We start from the raw sequence: 22,934 nt of genomic DNA on the forward strand, positions 1-22,934 counted from the left end.
TATTTCTTTGAGAAAGACTGGTTTAGTAATCATGAATCTTTTAGTTTCTGGTTATCTGGTAGATTTTTAGTTCTTCTTCAATTTTGAAGGATAGATTTGCTGTATACAGCAATCTTGGTTGTTAGTTATTTTCTTTTAGGATCTGGAAGATATGATTCCAAGTCCTCCTAGCTTTTAGAGTTTGTACTGAGAAATCAGAAGTGATTTCTCATACAGTAAATGTGGACTGTACGTTTTTCTCTTGAGGCTTTAAAAAAAATCTATCCTTTATCTGTGTGTTAGATATTTTAATTATAATATGTTGTGGAAAGGTTCTTTTTTGATCTCATTTAGGGGTATGAATGACTCCTGTATGGGGACATCCATCTCATTCTGAAAGTTTGGAAAATTTTCTGTTATTATTTCCCTGAAGAAGTTATCCATTGCATTAGCTTGCATCTCACAACCCTCCTCAATTCAATGATTCTTAAAATTAGTCTCTTAATGTTTTCCCAGAGTTCATATATATTCTGATCCTGTTTCCTTATTTTTTTCCTTTAATGCTGTCTGAGTATTCAAGGCTGTCCACTTTGTCTTCTTACTGAGAGATTCTGTCTTAATCATAGGCTACTCTACTAGGGAGACTTTCAACTGAACATTTTATTTGATTTATTGTGTCTTTCATTTCCAAAATTTCTATTTGTTTTTTTTTTTTCAAATATTTCTATCTCTCTATTGAATTTCTTATTCACATCCTATACTGACTTTCTACATTCAGTTGTTTTTCTGTATTCTCTTGGAGTTTATTGATCATTTTTATAATGGTTCTTATGAATTCTTTATTGATATTTCATCCACTTCAATATGGCCAGTTGCTGGTGAATTATAAACTTTAGTAGATGTCATGTTACCTTCTTTATTCATATTTCTTGTGTTCATGTGTTGCATTTTATGCATCTGTTATGAGAAATTTATCTTCCGCTCCTGTGTGTGGGCATTTTCAGGGTGCAGATTTCATTTGTCAAAGTGTCCTAAAGTGATGTAGATTGAGTCCACCTTATAGGTGCGGTAGTCACAGCCTTTGTGTTAATTTTCTCTGTTTTTGTTCTAGCAGTGGATGTCCATAGGTGGGATCTGGGGACTCACCCCTAGCCATACATATTTAGGACCTGGTCATTAATTTGGGTTTTTGTTTCTCCTATTTTTTGAATTAAGGTCTAGCTGAAAATTGAGTGTCATTAATTTGTGTGTGGAGCAAAGTGCAATGTAGTTTGATGTAGTTTAGTTCAGTAGAAGAGTCTCTACCCTGTGAACTTGTAGTGTCACTGCAGTTTTCCAACACCTTACAGAATAGGGAGAAACACACAAGAGCTACAGCCAATGCAAACAATATATACCTTTAAAATAAATATCTTGTTCCTATTAGGACAAGTATAGTATTAAATGCCACAAATAAACCAGATATCATGGGGTCAGCAATTGCCAACAGCAAAACCAACAAGTATCCATAAAGTAGATCTGACATTAAACAATAGGTGTCAATTATTTCATCCACAGAAGTAATAATTACAACAGCATTAAATATGGGGGCAAAAATTATATAAACCAATTTTTTCTAAAAGATGGTAAAATACTATTAATTAAGAGAAAAGAAAATGTGATAGGAAGGTAGAAAATAGTTTACAATTTCAAAAAGTGAAAAGAGATAGTGCAGAAGAGGTGTAGCAGGTGATGGTTATGAGGAAAGAAGAACAAATAGGAGATACAAAGTAAAGGGAGAGAGAAAGAGAAAACAATATTATTTGGCTGTTAGCAAAAGGAGAAAAGAGAGAAAGAAACAAATGAAAACAATACAAAACAAAAGCAAAATATTACAAACTCCAAGTCCTAGCCCTCAGAAGTCAAGGCATGGAAAAGTAACTACATTTATTTTTTTTTTAAAAAAGGACAAACATATATATATATGTATGTATGTGTGTGTATATATATATATATATATATATATATATATATATATATATATATATATATAAATCAATCAACACAGCAAACACACACACACACAAGATTCTTAATGAAAAAAATGAAGGAATCATTTTCACTAAGGTGGTCAAATAGTCAACTAGAATGAAAGGTCACTGTTGATGCCTGACTATCTTTCTTTGTTCTTCTTCTTGAGCTGTGTACTGAGAGCAAAATCAAGGGCTGGGGGTTGTTAACGCCTTCCTGTTTTTTGTTAATTCCTTAGCTGAGTAGACTTAAACTAAGGTGGATTGAAATAACTCTCAGCTTCTCTTCTTCCTGGTGTGAGGTAGGATGAAGTGGAAAGGACTGGAGTAGGAGGTTTGTCTGCACAAATCAGATTGATGCACTCCCAGGCAGTTCCAGCAAGTGAGGCTTAGGTCTAATCAGGCCTCAGGGGCTTTATTGTGTTCTGGAGAGATTACATCAATACAACCTAGGGCCTCACCGGTGCTGATCTCTGTCAACAGTCTTGAACCCAGAGGCTTCCCGAGAATTGTACTTAAAATGGATTAATATCTATTAAACGGTTGTCACTTCATATTTGGCAGCTTTTCTTTTATCATAGTAATTTATAGTATTTCTTATAAAATAGGTTATTCAGAGAGGAGGAATTCTGATCACAGAAAGAAGAAGAGCTGACTTTTCCACAAAAGACATTTATCAGGATCTAAATCGGTTGTTGAAAGGCAAAAAGGGAGAACAGATGATCAGGAAAGTCAATCCTCCAACACACTCCGCTGCCTTAAACATCCCCTCCCAGGCTTAGTCCCTGGGGGTATTCACACCCGCCTAGTCACATTTCTTACCAACTTCACCTGGTCACATGACTCAGCAGACTTGAAGGAGAAGCCAGTTGGGCTCCCCTTCACTTTTCCAACTAGAGTCCCCCCACCCCCATCCCCGCCTGCAGTCTTCTCATTCACCCTCTGCTGGATACACTCTAAGCCACACGGTAGGGACTTGCCTGGACAGTGTGGCAGTGTTGGCTTTAATCTGCAGGCTCCTTCAGCAACTGCGGCTGTGGCTCCCTCAAGAGGGCTTCCACCTTGGATCTTCACCCCAGTTGAGAGCCCTTCTCAAGCACCAGCGAGCGCCCTGTGCAGCCTCTGGATCAGTTAGGTCAGACTGCTTCTCTGATCTCGTTTTTTTTTTTTTCCATTGTGAACTGTCTGCTGTGTTTTCCTCTGTGTTCTCCCTCCCTTCTCCCTCCCTCTGAGGTGGACCAGACTCACTGCTGCCGCTGCCACACCTGCTTTAGCTCCAATGTAGTCCTTCTTCTTCATTTAATATACCCAATTTTGAGTCTTCAAGACACTCTGATTATCTAATATTGAATTTCAATGAAATCCCTCTTTCACTTACCTCATGGAGAAACAATAATCCTGCTGCTTGAATCCTGAGCCTTGGAGTGACTAGGAATGCAGGCTTCCTCTAATCCGCCATCTTGAATCCTCCCCTAAAAGGAAATGAAGAATATGATTCTTATTGGTGATAACATCAAGAAGAACAAAATACTGGGGTAAAATTAACCAAGGGGATGCAAAATTTATGCACTGAAAAAGCACCAAGTGAAAATTAAAGATCTTAATGTTTGAAGACATTTTGTTTTCATCAATCAGAAGAATTAATATTATTAAGATGGCAATAACAGGGGCTGAGGTTGTAGCTCAGTGGTAGAGCACTCGCCTAGCATGGGTGAGGCCCTGGGTTCGATCCTCAGCACTACATAAAAATAAATAAATTAATTAAAGATATTGTATCCAACTACAACTAAAAAATAAATATTTAAAAAAAATGGTAATAACTCCCAGAGTGATCTGCAGATTCAAAGCAATCCTGATCAAAACACCAACAGTCATTTTTAGCTGAAATGGAAAAGCTGATTTTCAAATTCATATGGAATTTCAAGGAATGCTGAATAATCAAAACAATCTTCAAAAAGAAGAACAAAATAAGAAGAGTCACACTTCCCAGTTTCAAAAGTTACTACAAAACCACAGAAATCAAAACTGTGCAGTAGTGACATAGAAATAAATATATAGACAAATGGAATAAAAATGGGAGTCAAAACACAAAACCCTCACAACTATGCTCAATTGATTTTCAAAAAGGGTGGCAAGATCATTCAATGGTAAAAGAATGCTTCTTTTAATAAATGGTACTAAGAACAATGAGTATCCAAATACATATGGATGAATTTGGACCCTAAATTAACTCAAAATGAATCAAAGAAATGAATATAAAAGCTAAAACTATAAAACTCTTTGGATAAATCCTAGATAATTTTTAAGTCCTAAAACTAGAACTTGATTTCTTAGCTGTATCACCAAAGTATAGGTAAGCACATAAAAAATAGATAAATTAGATTTTATCAAAATTGAATATTTGTATGCATCAAAGGACACTGAGAGAGAATAAACAGGATGGAATAAAATACTTGGAAATAATGTATCAAATAAAGGCTAGATATCTAGAATATCTGTAGCTATCTGTATCTCTACATACATTATATATCTCTATATATAGATGTTGAGTGGAAAGTAACTGATAGCATCTTATACAATTCAAGACAAAAAGTCAAACAATTTAATTTAAAAATGAACAAAAATTTGAAGTCATTTTTCCAGAGAAGACATAGGAATGATCAACATTATATGGAAAGATACTAAATGTCATTAGTCACTAGGAAATTGCAAACCAAAACCACAATTAGAGATATCATCACATTTACTGTAAAGGTAAAATTTCTAAGCTGATTCTAAGCTGCAAAAGCTTGAGTTAAAGTGTAAAAGACTGGGCATTGTAAAGCTTCTAAATGGCAAGGCCTGGGCTAAAAAGTAAAGACTAGGTATTGTTAAAATTCTTCTGCTACCCCCGGAACCTGTAATCTCTGTAGCTGTTAGGACAATGCTGGAACTGCCCAGTAAATATCTCCATTGATTCCCTGGTTGTTTAATAGCTAAGGGCTCTAGGTAGCTTGGCACGTAAGCATCTAGGCTCCAAAACCAATCAGTTTAAATGTGTACCCCGCTTAGAAATGACCAATGACACCCCTGCCCAGATTGTTCCCACCAATGAATGTGCTAATCATGTCTCAGAGTTGTTGTTCAATTTTCCCGTGCCTCATGATGATTTGTTCTGATGTATGCAAAGTCCCCGCCCTCCCCAAAAAGTGTACTTAAGCTCTGCTTGACCTCTGCTCTGGGCCCTGGGCTGCTCTCCCTTCCTGAGTGAGCCTTGAGCCCCAGCATGCTGGTTCAATAAACTCCCTTTTGCCATTTGCATGGAGCCAATCTCTTGTGTGGTCTCTCCCTCCGACACTCCGCCGAACCCCCCTTTTACATTACTAGGTTGGACATAATTTTAAAAAATCAGAAATAACAAGTATTGGAGAGGATATGGAAAAAGCTGGAACACTTGTGCATTGCTGGTAGAAATGTAAAATGGTGCAGTTGCTGTGGTAATTGGTTGGATGGTTTGTCAAAATGTTAAACATAGATTTACCATGTGACCCAGCAGTTCTGCTCTTAGGTGTAACTATAAGGGACTCAAACAAATGTTTGCAAATGAATGTTCAATGCAGCATTGTGCTACTCAGGTTTTCATTGCTGTAAGCAGAACATCTGACAAGAACAACTTAGAGGAGAAAATGTTTATTGGGGCTCATAGTTTTAGAGGTCTCACAGTCTATAGTTGGCCAATTCCATTGCTTTGGGCCCAAGATGAGTCAGAACATCATGGCAGAATGATGTGGTGGAAAGAACCTTCTCAGCTCATGGAAGACAGGAAGCAGAGGGAGAGAAAGCAATGAGCTGGGGAAAAATACAATTCCTAAGGGCACGCCCCAGGTGACCTCCTCCAGCCATGCCCCACCTGCCTACAGTTACCACCCAGTCATCCATTTAATTATGAATCCATCAAATAGATTATTCTGTCAATTAAGGCATAGATCTTATAATCTAATCATTCCACCTCTGAACATTTCTACATTGTCTAACACATGAACTTTTGGGGGAAGATCTTATATCCAAACAATAAGAAGCACTATACACAATAGGGAAGAGGTGAAGACTGTTGACAAATGGGTAAACAAAATGTGTTTTATCTGTACAATGGAATATTACTTAATCATAAAAAGATTAAAGTACTGACACCTGCTGCAATATGAGTGAACCTTGAAAGCATTGTGCTTTGTTAAAGAAGTCAGACACAAGGTGTTAGATATCCAGCCTTTTATATGGAACAACCTGAAGATATAGATCTACAGGGACAGATGTTGAACTAGAGATTTCTTGGGGTTACAGGGAAAGGAAATGGAAGGTGATGTCTTAATGGTTATGAGGTTTTCTTTAAGGGTGAGGAAAATATCTTGCCAACTAGATAGAGGTGATAATTGTACAATATTGCAAATGTACTAAATGCCACTACATGTTATTTTGTGAATTTTATGTAAAAAAACAAATGAACAACAACAACAAAAAAGGAATAAAAAACTTTAAATAAATAAAAAGAGAATTCAGTGCCAGTGTACTGCACTATTAAAAAAAATCAATCATAAGAAAGGGAAAAAAAGTTAAAGGCAGAAATCAATGAAACCCATAATTAAATAATTAGAGAAAATGAACAAAATCAAAAGCTATTAATTGAAAAAAATCAATTAAATTTATCTTTTAAAAATGATTAAATCAACTAAATTGACCAAGAAAATAAAATAGGAAAGACACAAATTACAAATATCAGGAATGAGCTGGGGATGTAGCTCAGTGGTAGAGTGCTTGCCTACCATGCTCAAGGTCCTGAGTTCAATCCCCAGTACTTCAAAAAATAACTATTAGGAATGAGAGAATGGTCATAAAAGGATAATAAGGGATACAGAGAAACTTGCCTATGACTAAAAACTCAACAAGTTAGACAAATGAACAAATCACTCAAAGACACAAACTGCCAAAGCATATTCAGGAAGAACTAGACAACAAGAACAGTTCTGTATAATTTCTTTAAACAATTAAGCTGGTAGTTAATACCCTAATTATAAACATACCAGCCAGGCCTGGGGATACATTTCCATAATCCCAGTGACTGGAGTGCTGAGGGCCATTGCCAAGTAGGAATGACTCATCGAAATTTCCTTGCCAGCGTATCCCATGTTGCTTAGAGGAAGGACTTGCCTTGGACATTCGCTGTGACATTGCATGTATGCTTTAGTAAGGTGACCCTGCTCAAGGACCAGGGCGGATCCGGGTTTGGAGCTGATCAGGTTTTAGGGAGTATCCTGTCCTTGGGTTTAGGGCAGTTCCAGGTTTAAGGTGTACCCTGCCTGGAATAGGGCATATCCTGCTGCCTCAGGCACGCCCCATCCTTGAGTTCCGGTTGAGTTCTGGTGGGATTGAGAAGGTATTTGGGATTCTAAGCCTGGTGGAGTACATGAATTTGCGGCAGAACTTGGATTTCCCCAGAACGTGTTTGTAGAGGGCCGGTGTGAGTTCGGGAATAAAGAATTTCTGTTTGAATCTACAAAGCTGTGAGTGGCTCGTGATCTTGTGCCCAGCCAGACTGCGGCACTGGGGAAGCTGAGGCCAAGTTTGAGACCAGCATCGTCACATAGCAAGACCCTGTCTCAAAATAAAAACTAAAATATGCTGGGGTATAGCTCTGTGGTAAGCACCCCAGGTTCAATCTCCAGTACCATAACAAACAGAAAAATAAAACTTGAAAAATATGATGGCTTTGCTGGCAAATTCTACCAACAAGAAAGAATCAGGTAATATGAATTTCACACAACTTTTTTTTTTTTTTCAGAATAAAGGAGAGAATACTTCCCTACTCATTGTATGTTTCAGTAACTGGTATGATGTAATCACAGGAGGACATTACAAAAATAGAAGACTATAGGCTAATATCCTTCATAAACATAAATGCAAATATTCTGAACAAAATATTAACAAATCCTATCCAAGAATATACAAAAAGGTCAACACATCAGGTCCAAGTGGTATTTAGTACAGGAATTAAAGGTGAGTTCAACATGTAAAAATCAAGAAATGTAATTTACCATATCAACAGGTTAAAGAAAAAAACATGTGAGCATCACAATAGATGCAGAAAAAATGTTTTGAAAATATTAAAAGTCTGTATGGTTTGCATGTGGATTGTGCCCCCCAAGTCTCCTGAGGGGAAGGCTAGGTTCCCAGTTCAGCAATGTTCAGAGGTGCAGGCTGTGAGAGGTAGGCCCTGAGCAAAGGGGGTGGGTCCTTGGAGACATGCCCATGGGGTCTGTACCTTGTCCCTAGCCCCTTCCTCCCTCTCTCCTTGCTTCCCGCCTCAGTGAGCTGAGCAATTCTGCCCCACCATGTCCTCTCTGCCATCAAGCTCTGCCTCTTCACAGACCCACAGCAATGGAGCCAGCAGACCATCCACTGAGAACTCGGAGCTGATGAGCCCAGGTCTCTCCTCCTCTTAAGTTGTTCATGTCACATAATTTTGTCCCAGTGATGAAAACATGACTGACACATGTCGATTTCTGATGAAAACTCTCTGTAAAACTAGAGGCTGTAGGAAATGACTCATTGAGATAAAACACATCTGCATGCAAAAATGCATACAGTTGGCATTATGTTTGCTGGCAAAGACTGAATGCTTTCCCCCTAAGATGAGACGCACGGCCAGAATGTCTGTTCTCCTCTTCCACAATGTACTGGGGACCCTAGACACCACAGCAAGGCAAGAAAAAGGAATAAAAGACATACAAATTTAAAAAGAAGGAAAAAAAAACTATTCCTATTTGGAGAAGAAATGGTTGTCTTTATAGAAAATGCCAAAAAAGAAAAACCTACAGAAAATTATTGAATTAAAAAGCAAGTTTAACAAGATCATAGGTACAAGAATGATATATAAAAATAAATTAAAACTGAAATGTATCTTTGTAAAGTATCATTTTAAATACAGGTATGGTGGTCTATGTCTGTGATCCCAGCAACTCAGGAGGGAGGATAGCAAGTTCCGGGCCAGCCTTGATCACTTACCAGGACCTTGTCTCAATAAATAAAATAAAATAAAATAAAATAAAAAGGGCTGGGATTAAGTTCAGTGGTAGAACACTACTAGGTTCAATCCTCAGTACCCCCCTCCCCCTCAAAAAGAATCTTTTTATAATAGCCCTGGAAATTTTCATGAAATTCCTATACATAAATCTTACTAAATATGTGCAAGATTGGCATATAATGTGCAAAACATTGAGGAAAGAAATTGAAGAACTGAATAAATATTAGTAAGATGTGTCACATGTTTATGGTTTGGAAGGCTTGATATTTTTAAGTATGTCAATTTTGTGCACATTGATTTATAGATTCCATGAAATTCCAATCAGAATTCCTGCAGAACATAAAAATTTTGTGTAGTAATTAACAAGTTGGTTTAACTTTTTAAGAAAAAAAATAAGAAGAATAACCAAAACAACTTTGAAGGGAAGAACAAAATTGAAAGACTGATACTATTGGGCTACATATTCCTGGAAGGCTGCTGCCTGGTCCTGGGGACCATGTACACATGTACAGCAACAGAGCAGAATAGAGCCCACGAATACACCCACCTGTGTGTGGTCAATTGATTGTTGCTAGAGACGGAGGCTCCACACTCAAGGCTAGAGATTTATCCAAGGTCTTGTAAGAAGAGCCAGTCCTTCCCCTTATCACACTCTGCTTCTGTAGACATGCTTCCTGAAGAAACCACTTGCACGGTCGTGTATCAGGTTGACTAGAAAATTTACGACACTAGGTAGCCTATTAATGTTTTGGAAAAGGAGTGATGGGCACTGAGAATTTGGAGTCTGATGTCCTCTGGGTTCTCTGGCCTAAAATTAAGTTTGAGTTCTCCAACTCTTCCTGTGTCCTTGGCTGCCTCTTGCCTGCAGAAAGTATCACTTCTTCAGCAAGAGTATCACTATGTGGTGAGATGCTCCCATCCTTTTGATACCAATTATCTGGAAAAAAAAATGAATTGAACACCTCAAGTATAGATATGATAAGGTCTTTTAAAGCCCAGAGTTATTAAAAAACTGTTAAACTTTAAATGAAAATTCCATTGAATTACTATCAAAATTTTAATTTTAAAGCAAATAAATATCAATCTCCATAATGCACTGAAGCAGCAAAAAAAAAAAAAATCAACATAAACTATATCCCATGCCATGAGGCAAAGTTACCTAATTTAAAATAATTGAAATTATACTCAGTGTGTTCTTTCACCACAAAGAACTCAAACTAGAAAACAGTAAAACTAAAAGAAAATCTCCAAAATGTTTGAAAATAAGCACAATTCTAAACAATCTATGGGTCAAGGAAGTTTAAAGGAAATAGACATTGAACCTAGTGAAAAATGACATTTAAAAAATTTGTAGTGCTGTCTGAGGCGGCCTCCAGGAGCCTGTGACGTGTGTCCAGCCTTCAATAAGACTTCATGCCCCCAGAGTAAGCTCATTCTTCCTCCTTTGGTTCCTGCAATTGAACCCAGTGGTGCTAATCCCAGAGCCACATCCCAGCCCTTGGAGAGAGTCTGGCTGAATTGCCCAGGCTTGCCTACTATTGCTGCAGTCCTCTGGGGATTACAGCCTTGAGCATGGCCACCCTGGCCTCAGCTAATTGTTCACATGAAGACTAGCATATTGAGAAGGCCAGGCGTTGAGAATCCTGGTCTCATGGACCCTATTAAGACTCCCCCCTACTATGCTTTGTTTCTAGTGGTCAGTAGGTTTGTGTTTCCTGTTCCAGTTGGGGAAATGTCCAATCTTCACCCTCAGCTACTGAGGGAATTCAGAGATTTACAGACTTTTCAGTGTTGCCTGGGTTCCCTGTGCCTTTGATTTCCCCCTTTCCAAAGGGCCCCCAAGGGAGATGGGAGTGTGGGGAGCTGCCAGAGGCTTAGCCATTACTGAGACGTGGCTCCCTGCATTGTACCTGGGCCAACTAGTTGGCATTGCAGGCAGGAGCTACAACCCAGCTGAACATTGTCTTTAATAAACTGTTTAATTGAAAAAAAAAATTTGTAGATCACATCTAAAGCAGTACTTGGAAACTGATAGTATTAAAAACACATTACAAATAAGGAATAGGCACAATTTAATAATCATTTTTATCACCTGGGAAATCTGGGTGTTGGCAGGGGGGTGGTAGAGGAGCAAATAAACCAAAATCAAGCAGAAGAAAGGTTTAATGAAGATCAGAGCAGAGATTAATTAGATTGAAAGCAGAGACAATGGAAGAAACCAGGGAGACAAAGAACCGCTTGCTTGAAATGAATAAGAAAATTCACGAATTTTTAATAACAGCAATGAAGGAAAGAAGAGACAAATTTTCGACATCAAGTATTAAATGGAATATTAATTACGACAGACCCTGAAGACATCAACAGCCTATTAAGGAAATAGTGACCCCCTCCTTCCCCCACAGAGGGTTCGTGTATTGGCAGCTTTGTCCCCAGGGTGCTGATGTTGGCTGGTAGAATTGTTAAGAGGTGGAACAAGTGAAGGGTTACTGGGTCATGGGCATCAGGACTTGGCAAGACCATACCCACTAAAGATATGCACTTCATTCATGAGCCCAGGATGTCAGATGATTGAGTGGGTAGATGCAGAAACATCATATGACAAAATTCCACATCTATGGATAAAAGCTCTTAGAAAAATAGGATTGGAGCAAGTTATGGTTTAATTATATCTCTCAGAGCCGTTGTATAGGTTCTAATCCTGCACCTAGGAATAGGTCCTTTTTTTTTTTTTCCAGAAATGGCAATAGTATGATGTAATTACCTAAGATGGGGTCATAAGGGAGTAGGGCAAGCTGTTGTTTCAGTGAGACATGTGACCTTAAAGGAGAGGAGGATGGGCAGCTGGTTCAATAGCACTTTTGCCCTTATAAGGAAAGCAAGGTGGGCTGCTCATTCAGTGGGCCTTGTGTCCTCATAAGTAGAGCAGGACAAGCTCACGATTCACTGTGCCTTGTGTCCATTAATGATTATCTTCATCCTATCTATTGATTTTTTTATGTGAAATATTTGAATTTCCATTCTTTGATTTTAGGTTATGTCCTACAGGCATATCTGTGCAGTTCCCCTGGGCATTTCCTTTAGCATGAGATGGAGAGACAACTCCGATGTGAACCTATAGCAGCATAACTTCAGGACCAGAAAATGCTGTTCTTGTATACCTCTACCTGTCCCCCTCAGTTGCTGGTGTCACCTTGTAACGTGAGTGCATTTTGTGTATGAATGTATGGAGAAATTATGAGGAACCTTTTCCCCTCTCACCCCCACAGGTGTTAATACTGTGCTCTGCAGTATCTTAGGGAACAGAGCATTTGTGAGTGAGGTGCTGCCACACAGTTGGAAGAAAAAAGGAATTGGATACCTTGAGTGTAGATATGTTGTGGCCTTACAAAAGCAAAACTTATTACAGATTTTTAGACTGAAAATAAAAGTACGTTAAAGTTCTGTACAAATATTAATTCCTAAACAAATAAATAGCAAAAAATGTCTGGAGTCTATCCTTATTCTTTTTTTTAATATTTATTTTTTAGTTATAGTTGGACACAATACTTTGATTTTATTTATTTTTTATTTGGTGGTGAGGATCAGACCTAGGGCCTTGCCCATGCTAGGCAAGCGCTCTACCTCTGAGCCACAACCCCAGCCCCATCTATCCTTATTTATTCAGGAAAATGGAAGAAGTTCTGGAGGCCTAAAAGGGAGATGACCACTTGGAGTTATGGCCGGGCATGACTGGGTTATTACTTGCTCTGATGACAAAAGGAGCCATTGAGTAAATGTCAAAGTGCAGGTATATAATAGAGTGGCCGTGGCTGGGGTTTTGTCCACAAGTACAGGAAGCTCTTGGTGGTGACCCATCAGACTGCCAAATAGTTGGTGGTTGTTGGTTGGCGGTTGTTGGTGGTGGTCTTTGGATATTGGTTCTTTGATTTGGGTTTGTTGTTTTGTCTTGTATTTGTTTTTCATTTGGGTTTGTTGTTTTGTCTTGTTTTTGTTTTTGATTTGGGTTTGTTGTTTTAGTCTTTTATTTTTTTTAAGCTAGAATCCTTAGTTGGTGTTCCTGCTTAGGATGGATAGCCAGAGTAGTGAGAGTAGTGGAGTGGGGCAGGGGCCTAGCTCCTGCAAGTCTACAGTCTTGAGGGACCAGTATGAGGTCCTGAGGGACATTGGGCATGGTGGGTTTGGCCAGATCAAACTAGCCCGCCATTGCCTCACTGGGGCACAGGTGGCAGTGAAAGTTCTGCAGAAGAAAGGGCAGAAACTCCAGGTCCTCTCTGAACCGGATATGATGAGGAGCCTGGAGCATCCCAACGTGATCCAGTTATTTCAGGTCATTGAGACCCGCGAAAATATCTACCTGGTGATGGAGCACGCAGGTGGGGGCCAGCTATTGGACCAAGTCCTGCGGGGTGGCATGCAGGAGGAAGAGGCGCGCAGACTGTTCCGGGAGGTAGTGTGTGCCGTAGCCTACTGCCATGACAAGGGCATGGTGCACCGAGACCTGAAGCCAGAGAACATCGTGCTGGATGCCAGAGGCCACACAGTGCCTGGGCCTCAGTCATGTGGACTCTGAACAGCTGCAGGAGAAGATGTGCCCACCACCTCAGGTGTCTCTGCATGGGTTCCAGCCCAGAGCACTTCTGCATCCACCTGGACATCAGGAGTCTCCTCTGCCCCCACCTGCAGAAGACATCAGAGACTGCTCCCCTGGGACACTCCCCCTGCCCTGCTCCTCTGTCTTTCTCTGAGATGTTTCTTAATAAATTTGTTTCAGACAAATTGTGGAATAAAATTATTGTTGAAGATCCTTATCATCTGTATAAAACATGAATAGATTTTGATAAATTAGACTTTCATTGATTGTCAGGTGCTGCATCTATGAACCCTATTGTCATCAGTGTGAACGGTTTCCCCGCAGCCCACCACTTCTGTTTTATGGTTCTTCTGGTGTCTTTATTCCCACAGAAGGTTCTACTTTGTGTGTAGTCCAATCTGTGGTCTTTTCATTTCTGGCTTCTGGGTTCCGTGTCCTGCTGAGGAAGGCTGAGCCATTTATTGTTTACGGTGCACTTTCATTTCCATTTCTCCTATCACTCTGGGTCATAGGGATTTTCAAAGTGCATAGTATCTCCACCAGAAAGATAAGGAAAGGAAGGTCATGAAGGGTCAATGACATATCTAGGGTCACACAGCTACTTACGGAAAGACCAAGAGCCAAAAGCAGATGGTCAGAGCCTCAGGCCGAGTCTGAGGGTCTCCACTCCCTAGGGCTCAGGAGATCTGGTCAACAGCATGTCCTGCACCCCTCACGGATCCTGACATCCCCCTCGTGCCTCCTGTTGCTGGAAAGCTGTGGGCACATGTTTCCCCATCAGGGGCAGGACCCGCCTCTCATGGCATTGTCTGTTCTCCTGCTGCCACAGGGTGGACCTCCAGGAGCCCTGCTCCCTGTCCCCATCAGGTTGCAGCAGGTGGAGGCAGCCCCTGTGGGCCCTGGAGGCACCATGCTTCAGGCCACACTCAGGTCCCTTAGCCATCCTACTGGACAGGGTCTCCATGCACATCTGGTCCCCCTCCCCCTCATCACACCTGCAGCCATGTGCAGGCTCATCCAGGCAGCAGAGAATCTTGTAGTCTAGCACATTTGGGTGAGAGCCCCTAAGGGGTGGGGGACACAGGAGATGACCCTGAGAGGGCTCCCAAAGCAGTAGCTTTGGAGCTGGCCTTGAAGAAGCAGGAGGGCAGCAAGGGGTAGAAATCAGGGCTCCCTGTGGCCAGTGAGAAGTAATGGACAGGAGGAGGGAGCAGGAGGGGATGAGGTCTGTGCAAAGGTCCCTGATGAGCTGGGTGCTCAGGCTTCATGTTGGTCACAGGGTCTCAGGGACCCAAGGACTCTAGAGGGTGTGTCTCCAAGAACAATCCAGGGACCCCAGCTGCAAAGTGGCAGGAGGGCCTGATACAGGCAGATTCTGGGACTCCAGGCCTGCCAAGTTAGGAGGGGGCAGCTGCACAGTCTCTAGCTTCCTTGGGGACTCTTCCTTGCTCACCACTGAGGCCTCTGCCCCTGAAAGCCCTCCAGTGGCTTTAAGAAACTGGGAGGCCCCCTAACTCGTGTTCAGTGGGAGTCTGCTCTAGGCCCAGGCTGCCAGCTGTGATGCAGCTTCCACCAGGTCCCTGACCCCAGAGCGGGGAGACTCTGTCTGGTGGAGTGTGTCTGGGAGAAGCAGTGGGGTGGCTGGCCAGGGGAGTGGAGGCCACCTCTGCAGGACCTGTGTCTTCCCTGAGATGAGCGGAAGCTGCTCATGCCAGTTAACTCCTATGGCTCCCAGACTCTCCCTCCAGGAAGCCTCCCTGTCCCTGCCAGCTGGGTAGGGGCCTTCCCTTTTCTCCCAGGCCTCCTGCACTCCCCTCCTGTCCAGCACTTTGCCAGTGTGGAGGCCCTGAAGGCTTATCAGGCCCTCACTCTGGGACAGGCAGTGTGACACGTGCTCTCTGGAGTCCTCTCATCGAATCCTCAACTCTAGAGGTGGGTTCAGTTAACACCACGGTTTTGTTGAAGAAGAAACTGAGGTTCTGAGAAGTTCAGTCATTTCCCCAGGTCACATTACACAGCCAGTGAGGATTGGTTTCCTCCTGTGCTTGTTGAGTAGTTGACCACTCTGACCCACCAAATTTAGTAGTATGAGGAATGAACGAGTCAATGAATGAATGCTGGATCCCAAAGCCCTTGAGCAGGAAGCACGAAGGGGCTCGGCCTTTCTTGGAAAAGGGCATTTGGAGATGTCACATTTTCTGGGTGTTGTCTATACACCGGGCACCAACCCTTAGCATATTTATGATGTCTAAGCCTCAACCCAAGAGGCTGCTCCTGATTATGTCCATTTTGCTGATGAGGAAACAAGGCTCAAAGAGGATGTTAGGTCACTTGTCCAAGGCCCCAGAGCCAGTGGAGGCAGAGCTGAGGTTGGGAGCAGGCAGCCTGACTGCAGAACCTGTTAGTCACCCCCGTGCCACCTGGGGTGGCCTTGGGTCTTCCCAGTGGTTGTATGCTGACTGACAGTGGATTGGGGTGGAAGAGCCCTGGGACTCAGGGGGGAGAGTCCTGGTTGAGGGAGCCACGTGCTGCTGCCAGGAGGATGACATGACCACAGGGACCACAGGTTGACATCAGTCCTTCCTGTGGCAGAGGCACTTTGAGAGGGTTCGCATGGCAGCCCACGGATGAGGAAAGCCTGACGCAAGTGTGTGGGCGATCTCAGGCTTCTGCACACAGGGACAGCACAGTCCTCCCCTCCCTGTCTGACTCCTGGTTCCTGGCTCCTCCAGACACAGGGTGGTGGACTTCTGAGCCCCTACCCCATGCCCATGACCTGGGACCCTCCTGACTTGGACTTCCCCACCAGAGAGTGGAGGGGGCCCAACCAGAATCCTGGCACCCAGCATCCTGGCAGTTTGGCAGCTCCCTGCCAGGGCCTGCAAGACCCTCCTGGTCTTCTTCATGCCTCTTCCCCACGGCCATGTCAGCAGGTGGGAGGTCAGTGACTGCCAGGTACATGTGTCCATGCATCCACTGGGGGATGAGTGGAGAGAGGGCAGAAGGAGTCCTCCACACTCTGAAACAGATTCATCTCATAATACTTCATACCTGGGGCCTTGATCTGGGCCCAGGAAGGCCCAGGTGCAGGGCTCTCCCTGATGCAAGGCCTGGTGATGTCCAGGCATGACTGGAATGGCATGAGGACAGCCTGGGCATCTCTGCCTCAGAGGTGATGCCTGAGCTTCTGGTGGAACCAGGAGAGGAGCCCTCGGGGGAGTTGCAGAAGCTCCTGGCACTGCAGAGGCAGTAAAGGAAGGTTCTAGATGAGCAGAGAAGGAGTCAGGGGGTACCAGGAGGACAGAATGTTCCAGCAAAGAGAAATGGCATGGAGAGGCCTGGCAGCAAGAGAGTCCACAGTGCATCAGAGGCTCAGGGTGCTGAGCAGACATGAAGACCCCCAAGAGCACAAACGAGGACTGGAAACTTGAGAGGATGAGTCTTGGAGGACAGATGTGGTGAGGCTGCAGGAGAGGCTGGACCCAGGTGAGGGAGGGTCCTGAAGACCGCCGGAGGACCTTGTTGGACCATGGGAGCCACCAAAGGTGACTGAGCAAGGGACAGCCAAGGTCATCATTATGCTTTAGGCAGATCACTACTAACAAAGAGAAGCTCAAATGTGGACATTTCCGTCTTATTTCTTCAGAGAGGAAACAGGACTCTGAGAATCTATGATTTTCCCAAAATTTTGCTACTTCCCCACATTCGTGATGTTTCTAGTTCCTTGTAGAGATCAGCCACAAACCCTAAAGCCAGAAAGAGGCTGTGGAGTGGCAAAGTCTAGTTGGGGCAACCAGCAAGGGGCAGCCTGCTGGGAGGCCTCTCAGGAGCAGCGGAGCCCTGGGGGTGCAGCAGGACACCATGGTGCAGGGCTCCTTCAGTGATGTCCCTGAGGCCCTGCCCCTGGCCGGGGTCTCCTCCCCTGGCCTGAGGCACACGTTGTTCTGAGCTGTGGATACTCCCCGAGGCCCAGAGCAGCCCCAGGTCTGCAGCCCTATTCTGAGGAAGAGCCTCACCTAGAGCAGGTGGCAGCACCCTGACCCCAGGCTCCGCCTGCTGCCTCCACCTGGGTCACCTCAGACCCCAGGACTCACCCCACACAGGAACTGGACACTCCCTGAGGGAGACAGTGGCAAGGCCGTCAGCCTGCGTGGACCCTGAGGGAGCCACAGAGGGCTCTGAGTCTCAGCTTCCTCGTCCAGGCTGGCCTCCCCTCAGCCCTCTCCCAGGGTTATGGTGAGGACGGGAGGGACCCCAACATGGATGCGCTCCCACACCGTGGGCTGGATGTTCCCTCTGGGCCTGCAGACGGTTCAGTGGAGCTGGGCCCTGGGCTGGAGAGCACTGAATGGCACAGTGGGCAGATCTGCTTGGTTAAGGGTTCTGGGTCCTTCCAAGGAAGTCTCAGCTGCTGTACCCACCCCCTCTCTTTTTGGTACTGAGAAATGAACCAGGGGTATTTTACCACTGAACAACACCCCTACCCCACCCCTTTATTATTTTAGATTTTGAGACAAGTTCTCACTGAGTTCCTTAAGGCCTCACTAAATGGCTGAGGCTGGCCTCCAAGTTGCAATCCTCCTGCCTCAACCTCCAGAGTTCCTGGGATAACAGGTGTGTGCCAACATGCCTGGCTGCACCTCTCTTTACTTCTCTCTCTCTCAGTTGTTTATGGGCTTTTACAACAAACCTCAGAGATTCCAGACTTCCTCCAGAAGACCAAGGCCACTCCCTGGCATTAAACAATGTTGTTTTCATGTTTGATTTTCTTGGCCTCTGAGAAGCACTATGATATTTTTTGCATTTAGGGAACTTTCATACTCTACTAGCACTTCAAATGTTTATTCTCCCAGCAACTCTGTGTCTAGAAATTGATTCTATGAGTAGAAACATATAATTGTGAAAAAATAAACAGATTTTTAGACAAGGGTCATTGCATCATAATTCATAACTCTAAGAATTTGAAAACAATGCAAATGTCTATCAGTAAGGGATCAGCGAGCTAATCTCTGGCTAAATGGGTGCAATACTCAAAATAGATAAATGAGAATCTGTATATGCCACTGTCCTGTGAGTGTGTCCATACTGTATTGTTAAGTAGAAAACAAAGTTGCAGAACAGTAGTGGCAGATTTAAAAACAACTGTAGGGGCTGGGGATGTGGCTCAAGCGGTAGTTGCTCGCCTGGCATGCATGGGGCGCTGGCTTCAATCCTTAGCATCACATAAAAATAAAATAAAGATGTTGTATCCACTCAGAACTAGAAATAAATATTGGAAAATTCTCTCTCTCTTCCCCTCTTTTTTTAAAAAAACTGTAATTCAATTACATGCAAATACAAACATTAATATGCATATGAGTAGGGGAACCTAGAAAAATAAAACTGAACTATTAGCAGTTTAAACAGAATTTCCATAACATAAATTCCTACACAGAGTCGCTGACTAAAGAAAGAACGCATTTACAATGTTACCAGAGTCTAATACAAAAAACACAAAGGAAAGTGTTCTCTTTCTGTGTTACCTACTCTGCTAATGGGTTTGGGGCATGTGCTCTGTAGACACTGTTATAAACTCATTATTGTAAAACTGGAGAATGGATTCAGGTCACAGAGGCCTTGGAGAGACAGGGTCCTAATTCAGAGAAGGGACATTAATGGGGCTGGAGGCCCCTGGTGGGCTGGAGCTCAGGGCCCAGCAGAACAAACTCTTTCAGTCTTTCCCTCTTTTTCCAGGAAGAAGGAGCCAGGCGGACAGAGGGTGGTGGAAGCAATGTGTAGTCTGAGTGGCTCATCTGTCTGGGAGGAAAATTCCAGCTCCCCCATCTGCCCTAGGAAAGACCAGGCAGGGGCTGACCCAGGTCACCTCAGCCCCCTGCACCTGCTCTGCACAGGGCCCTGAGGTCCAAACCCTCTCCCAAACTATGTTTTCTTATTTTCACCCAGCCCTCAATTCACCCAGCTCTTCCCTCTCAAGAGCCTTTCCTGTCCTTTCTTTTAGGGACACGTGGCACCAGAGAGGTCATGTGGTGGGAAACAGGGTTTGGATCTCTGGCTCCTGGGATCCCTGGCTCTGCCCCCTTGGGTGGGCACCCTAGCTCCCTGAGATCCAATCTGCAAAGCAGCCAGGCCCAGGCTCCCTCCCTACCCAGACACACTGTCCAAATGATCCCGGGCAAGTCATTTTGCAATCTCCTCTCTCATCTGTACCTGAACTAGGTTCCTAGGATTGATGAGGGGGAAATAAGAAAAATGAATGAAGCACCAGACAGCCCCCGAGCGCCACCTACTGGCTAATGGCAGACAGACTTTTATCTGCCTCCTCTCTGTGGCCTTGTTTTTTTCCATTAGCCACAAGGGAACTGGGCTCTGATGTGGTGTGACCCACCCAAGGTCCCAGGAGGGATGGGGCCTGGAGTCTCCTGACCTGCAAACAGGCTTTCCCATGAGCAGAGACAATCCCTTCTGGAATGTGGGTTGTTTATCCTCTTTCCAAGCAGATCCAAGTTTTGCCTTAATCAACTACTGCCACAGCCAGGAGAGAAGAGGTCCTGAGTTCTGGGTGCACTGTAGAGCAGGACCCCAGGGGTAGGGGCTTGGTATGTCCAGGCCCTCACTGGTGGGGTTTCCCTGACACGACTCAGCTGCCCCTGAGTTGGCTGCAGGGCTGTGAGTCAGAACTGGCCACAGTCCTGTCCTCTGCCCACTTGTAGCCACAGCCACAGACTACTGGAGACAGTCCAGGGAGACCTGCAGCTCCAAAGCAAGGCACCCTTCCCCCAGGTCCAAGCAGAGATGCCCATCTCTCTGCTCAGTGTTGGCTTGAAGACACACAGCAAGCAAATGATTGGCCTCAGGCTGAAACCTGGGTCTACTTCAATGAATCCTCCCAAATAGCCCAAGTAGAGGGCACCCCTGGCCTGACTTGGCACCCTTGCATCTGTCCCCTGCTTCAGTGATATATTGCCCCTGGTAGTGTACAGCCAGTGGCTAACAGGCCCAGGCTCCAAGAGGAACTGATGGCCAATACTGAGCTGGCCAGAGGGACCAGGACGCCCACCTTGTGCTAGCCCCATAGCCACTGAGCTGCTGAGACAGTGAGGCCTGTGGTCTGCTCTCCACTGTCCCACCTGGCTAGACTCTGCCTCAGAGCCACAATCTGGTGCTCCATGACGTCCCCTGGCCTCTCCTTCCTTCCTCTCTCCCCTACCTTCTTCCCACTGCTTTCTGGGGCCCTTGTGTGCTCTGTCTCTTCTGCTCCCATCTGGTCCCAACCATGACTCACCCTGACCTGGAATCCGGGCTCTGGCGATGTATCTCCCCAGCCACAGCAGACTTGTCTGGCAGAGAGGAGGACGTGCAGGAGGGTGCCCCAGCTTAGTAGCCAAAGCCAGAGCACATGGTGGGGAAAGAGGGGGGCAGGAAGGGTTTGGGCTCCCAGGGCTAGAGCCTCTGAGCAGGGCTGTAGGCTCAAAGTTCTCCTACCCAGAACTGCTCAGGCACAACAGAAATGAGAAGCTTCCTCACTTCACACCTGGGAATCCAAGGCCAAGGTCAAGAAAACCTAGCCACTAGCAAGGGGTGGGAGAAATGAAAATCCCTTTTTTACAAGAGGGAAAAGAGAACAGAGCTGAAGGAATCTGTCAGGGGATGAGCTCTGCCTGCCCTCAATCCATACCCAGCACCCCAGGTACAGGGTCCACACCCAACACCACAGCATCTACGAGAGGAAGAACCAAGTTTAATATGAAAATATCTCCCTTAAAAAAAATACACAAAACTACGCTAAGATTTCATCTCGCTCCAGTCAGAATGGCAATCATCAAGAATACAGGCAACAACAAATGTTGGCAAGGATGCGGGGCGGGGGGGGGGGGGAGGGCACATTCATACACTCTGGTGGGACTGCAAATTGGTGCAACCACTATGGAAAGCAGTATAGAGATTCCTCAGAAAACATGGAATGGAACCACCATTTGATCCAGTTATCCCATTTCTTGTCTACACCCAAAGGACTGAAAATCAGCATTCTACAGTGATGCAGCCACATCAATGTTTATAGCAGCTCAATTCACAATAGCTAAACTATGGAACCAACCTAGGTAGATGGATAAATGGATAAAGAAAATGTGGTATATATATTCAATTGAATATTACTAAGCTTAAAAGAAGAATAAAATTATGGCATTTGCCGGTAAATGGATGGAATGAAAAATATCATGCTTAGTGAAATAAGCCAATCTCCCCAAACCAAAGGCCAAATATTTTCTCTAATATGTGGATGCTAATTCACAATAGAGGGGGGCACTAGAGAAGAATAGAGTCACCTTAGATTAGGTAGAGGGAAGTGAAGGGAGGGGAGAGGTTGGGATGTGGGAGTAGGAAGGATAGTAGAACGAAACAGACATTATTACTGTATGTGTATATATGACTGCATGACCAATGTGATTCTACAACATGTACACTTAGAAAAATGAGAAATTATACCCCATCTATGTATATCAAAGTGCATAAATGCATCCTACTGTCATCTATAACTAATTAAAACAAATAAAAAATTTTTAAAAAAGAGAAAAATATAGATAGGAAAACTGAACTGCATACAAAATAGTGCTTTTGATGTATAAATGTGAATTAATGTGAGTCCTAAACCTACTTGTAAATGTAGGTGATTATACCTCTGGTAACACGGGAAGAATGGATTCCTTTCCCTGGGGGAGGCTCTGGAGGCCTGGGGTGGGGAGACACCCCCAGCATAGGTACTGTGCCCAGGAGGGCTCAGCTTGCCTCAACCCCTTGCCATCGCTCCCCCTCCTGAGGGTAGAGGCCAAATCCCTCACTGACCTGGCACCACCAATGTCCACTGGTTTGAGGGCAGTGAGGTGTCACTAACAGACCTGGGAAGTGACAAGACCCTACTCCACCAGGTACTCCCTCCAGGATGGAGTAGCCGGCAGTTAAGGAGGAAACCCCCAAAGTGCCCACCTCTTGTGCTCCTTTCCTGGGGTGCACATCCTAAGGCTCTTGTCCTTCATGGGACACAATCGTCCTTACTGTCCATTCTCTCTGTGGCACATACCTTGGGGGCAGTGTTGGGCTGCATGAGGTAATGACCTCTCTCCCTGCCCCCTTGCCCAGGATATCTCCAGAGTTCATCGTGGGTGCTCAAGGGGGTCTCATGGTCCTCCCGTGTCCCTGGAGCAGCTGCTGGGGGCTTTCCTGGGCAATGACTGTCACTCCAAGCCAAGGTCCACACAGTTGCATTTGGGGCAGAGAGTCACGTTCCTGAATGCCCAGGTGT

At 44.3% G+C, this 22,934-nt stretch overlaps 1 protein-coding gene across 5 annotated transcripts in view; it reads right to left on the reverse strand.

The window, feature by feature from the left end:
* The window catches only part of Csf1r (colony stimulating factor 1 receptor), a 56,523-nt gene extending 35,499 nt beyond the window's left edge, over nucleotides 1-21,024 (reverse strand). For 4 of the 5 annotated variants that reach the window (XM_013358142.4, XM_005324168.5, XM_013358143.4 and 1 more), the window contains exons 1-3: nucleotides 20,919-21,024; nucleotides 9,593-9,982; nucleotides 3,367-3,460 (exon numbers count right to left, since the gene is read on the reverse strand). The gene's annotated coding sequence lies outside the window, so the exon portion shown is untranslated. The remainder of the gene's footprint in view (nucleotides 1-3,366; nucleotides 3,461-9,592; nucleotides 9,983-20,918) is intronic. The other variant, XM_078047663.1, reaches the window with a different exon arrangement.
* Between the last annotated feature and the right edge of the window lie 1,910 nt (nucleotides 21,025-22,934).

This window comes from Ictidomys tridecemlineatus, chromosome 1 (genome assembly GCF_052094955.1).
Source record: "Ictidomys tridecemlineatus isolate mIctTri1 chromosome 1, mIctTri1.hap1, whole genome shotgun sequence".
Classification (NCBI taxonomy): Eukaryota; Metazoa; Chordata; class Mammalia; order Rodentia; family Sciuridae; genus Ictidomys; species Ictidomys tridecemlineatus.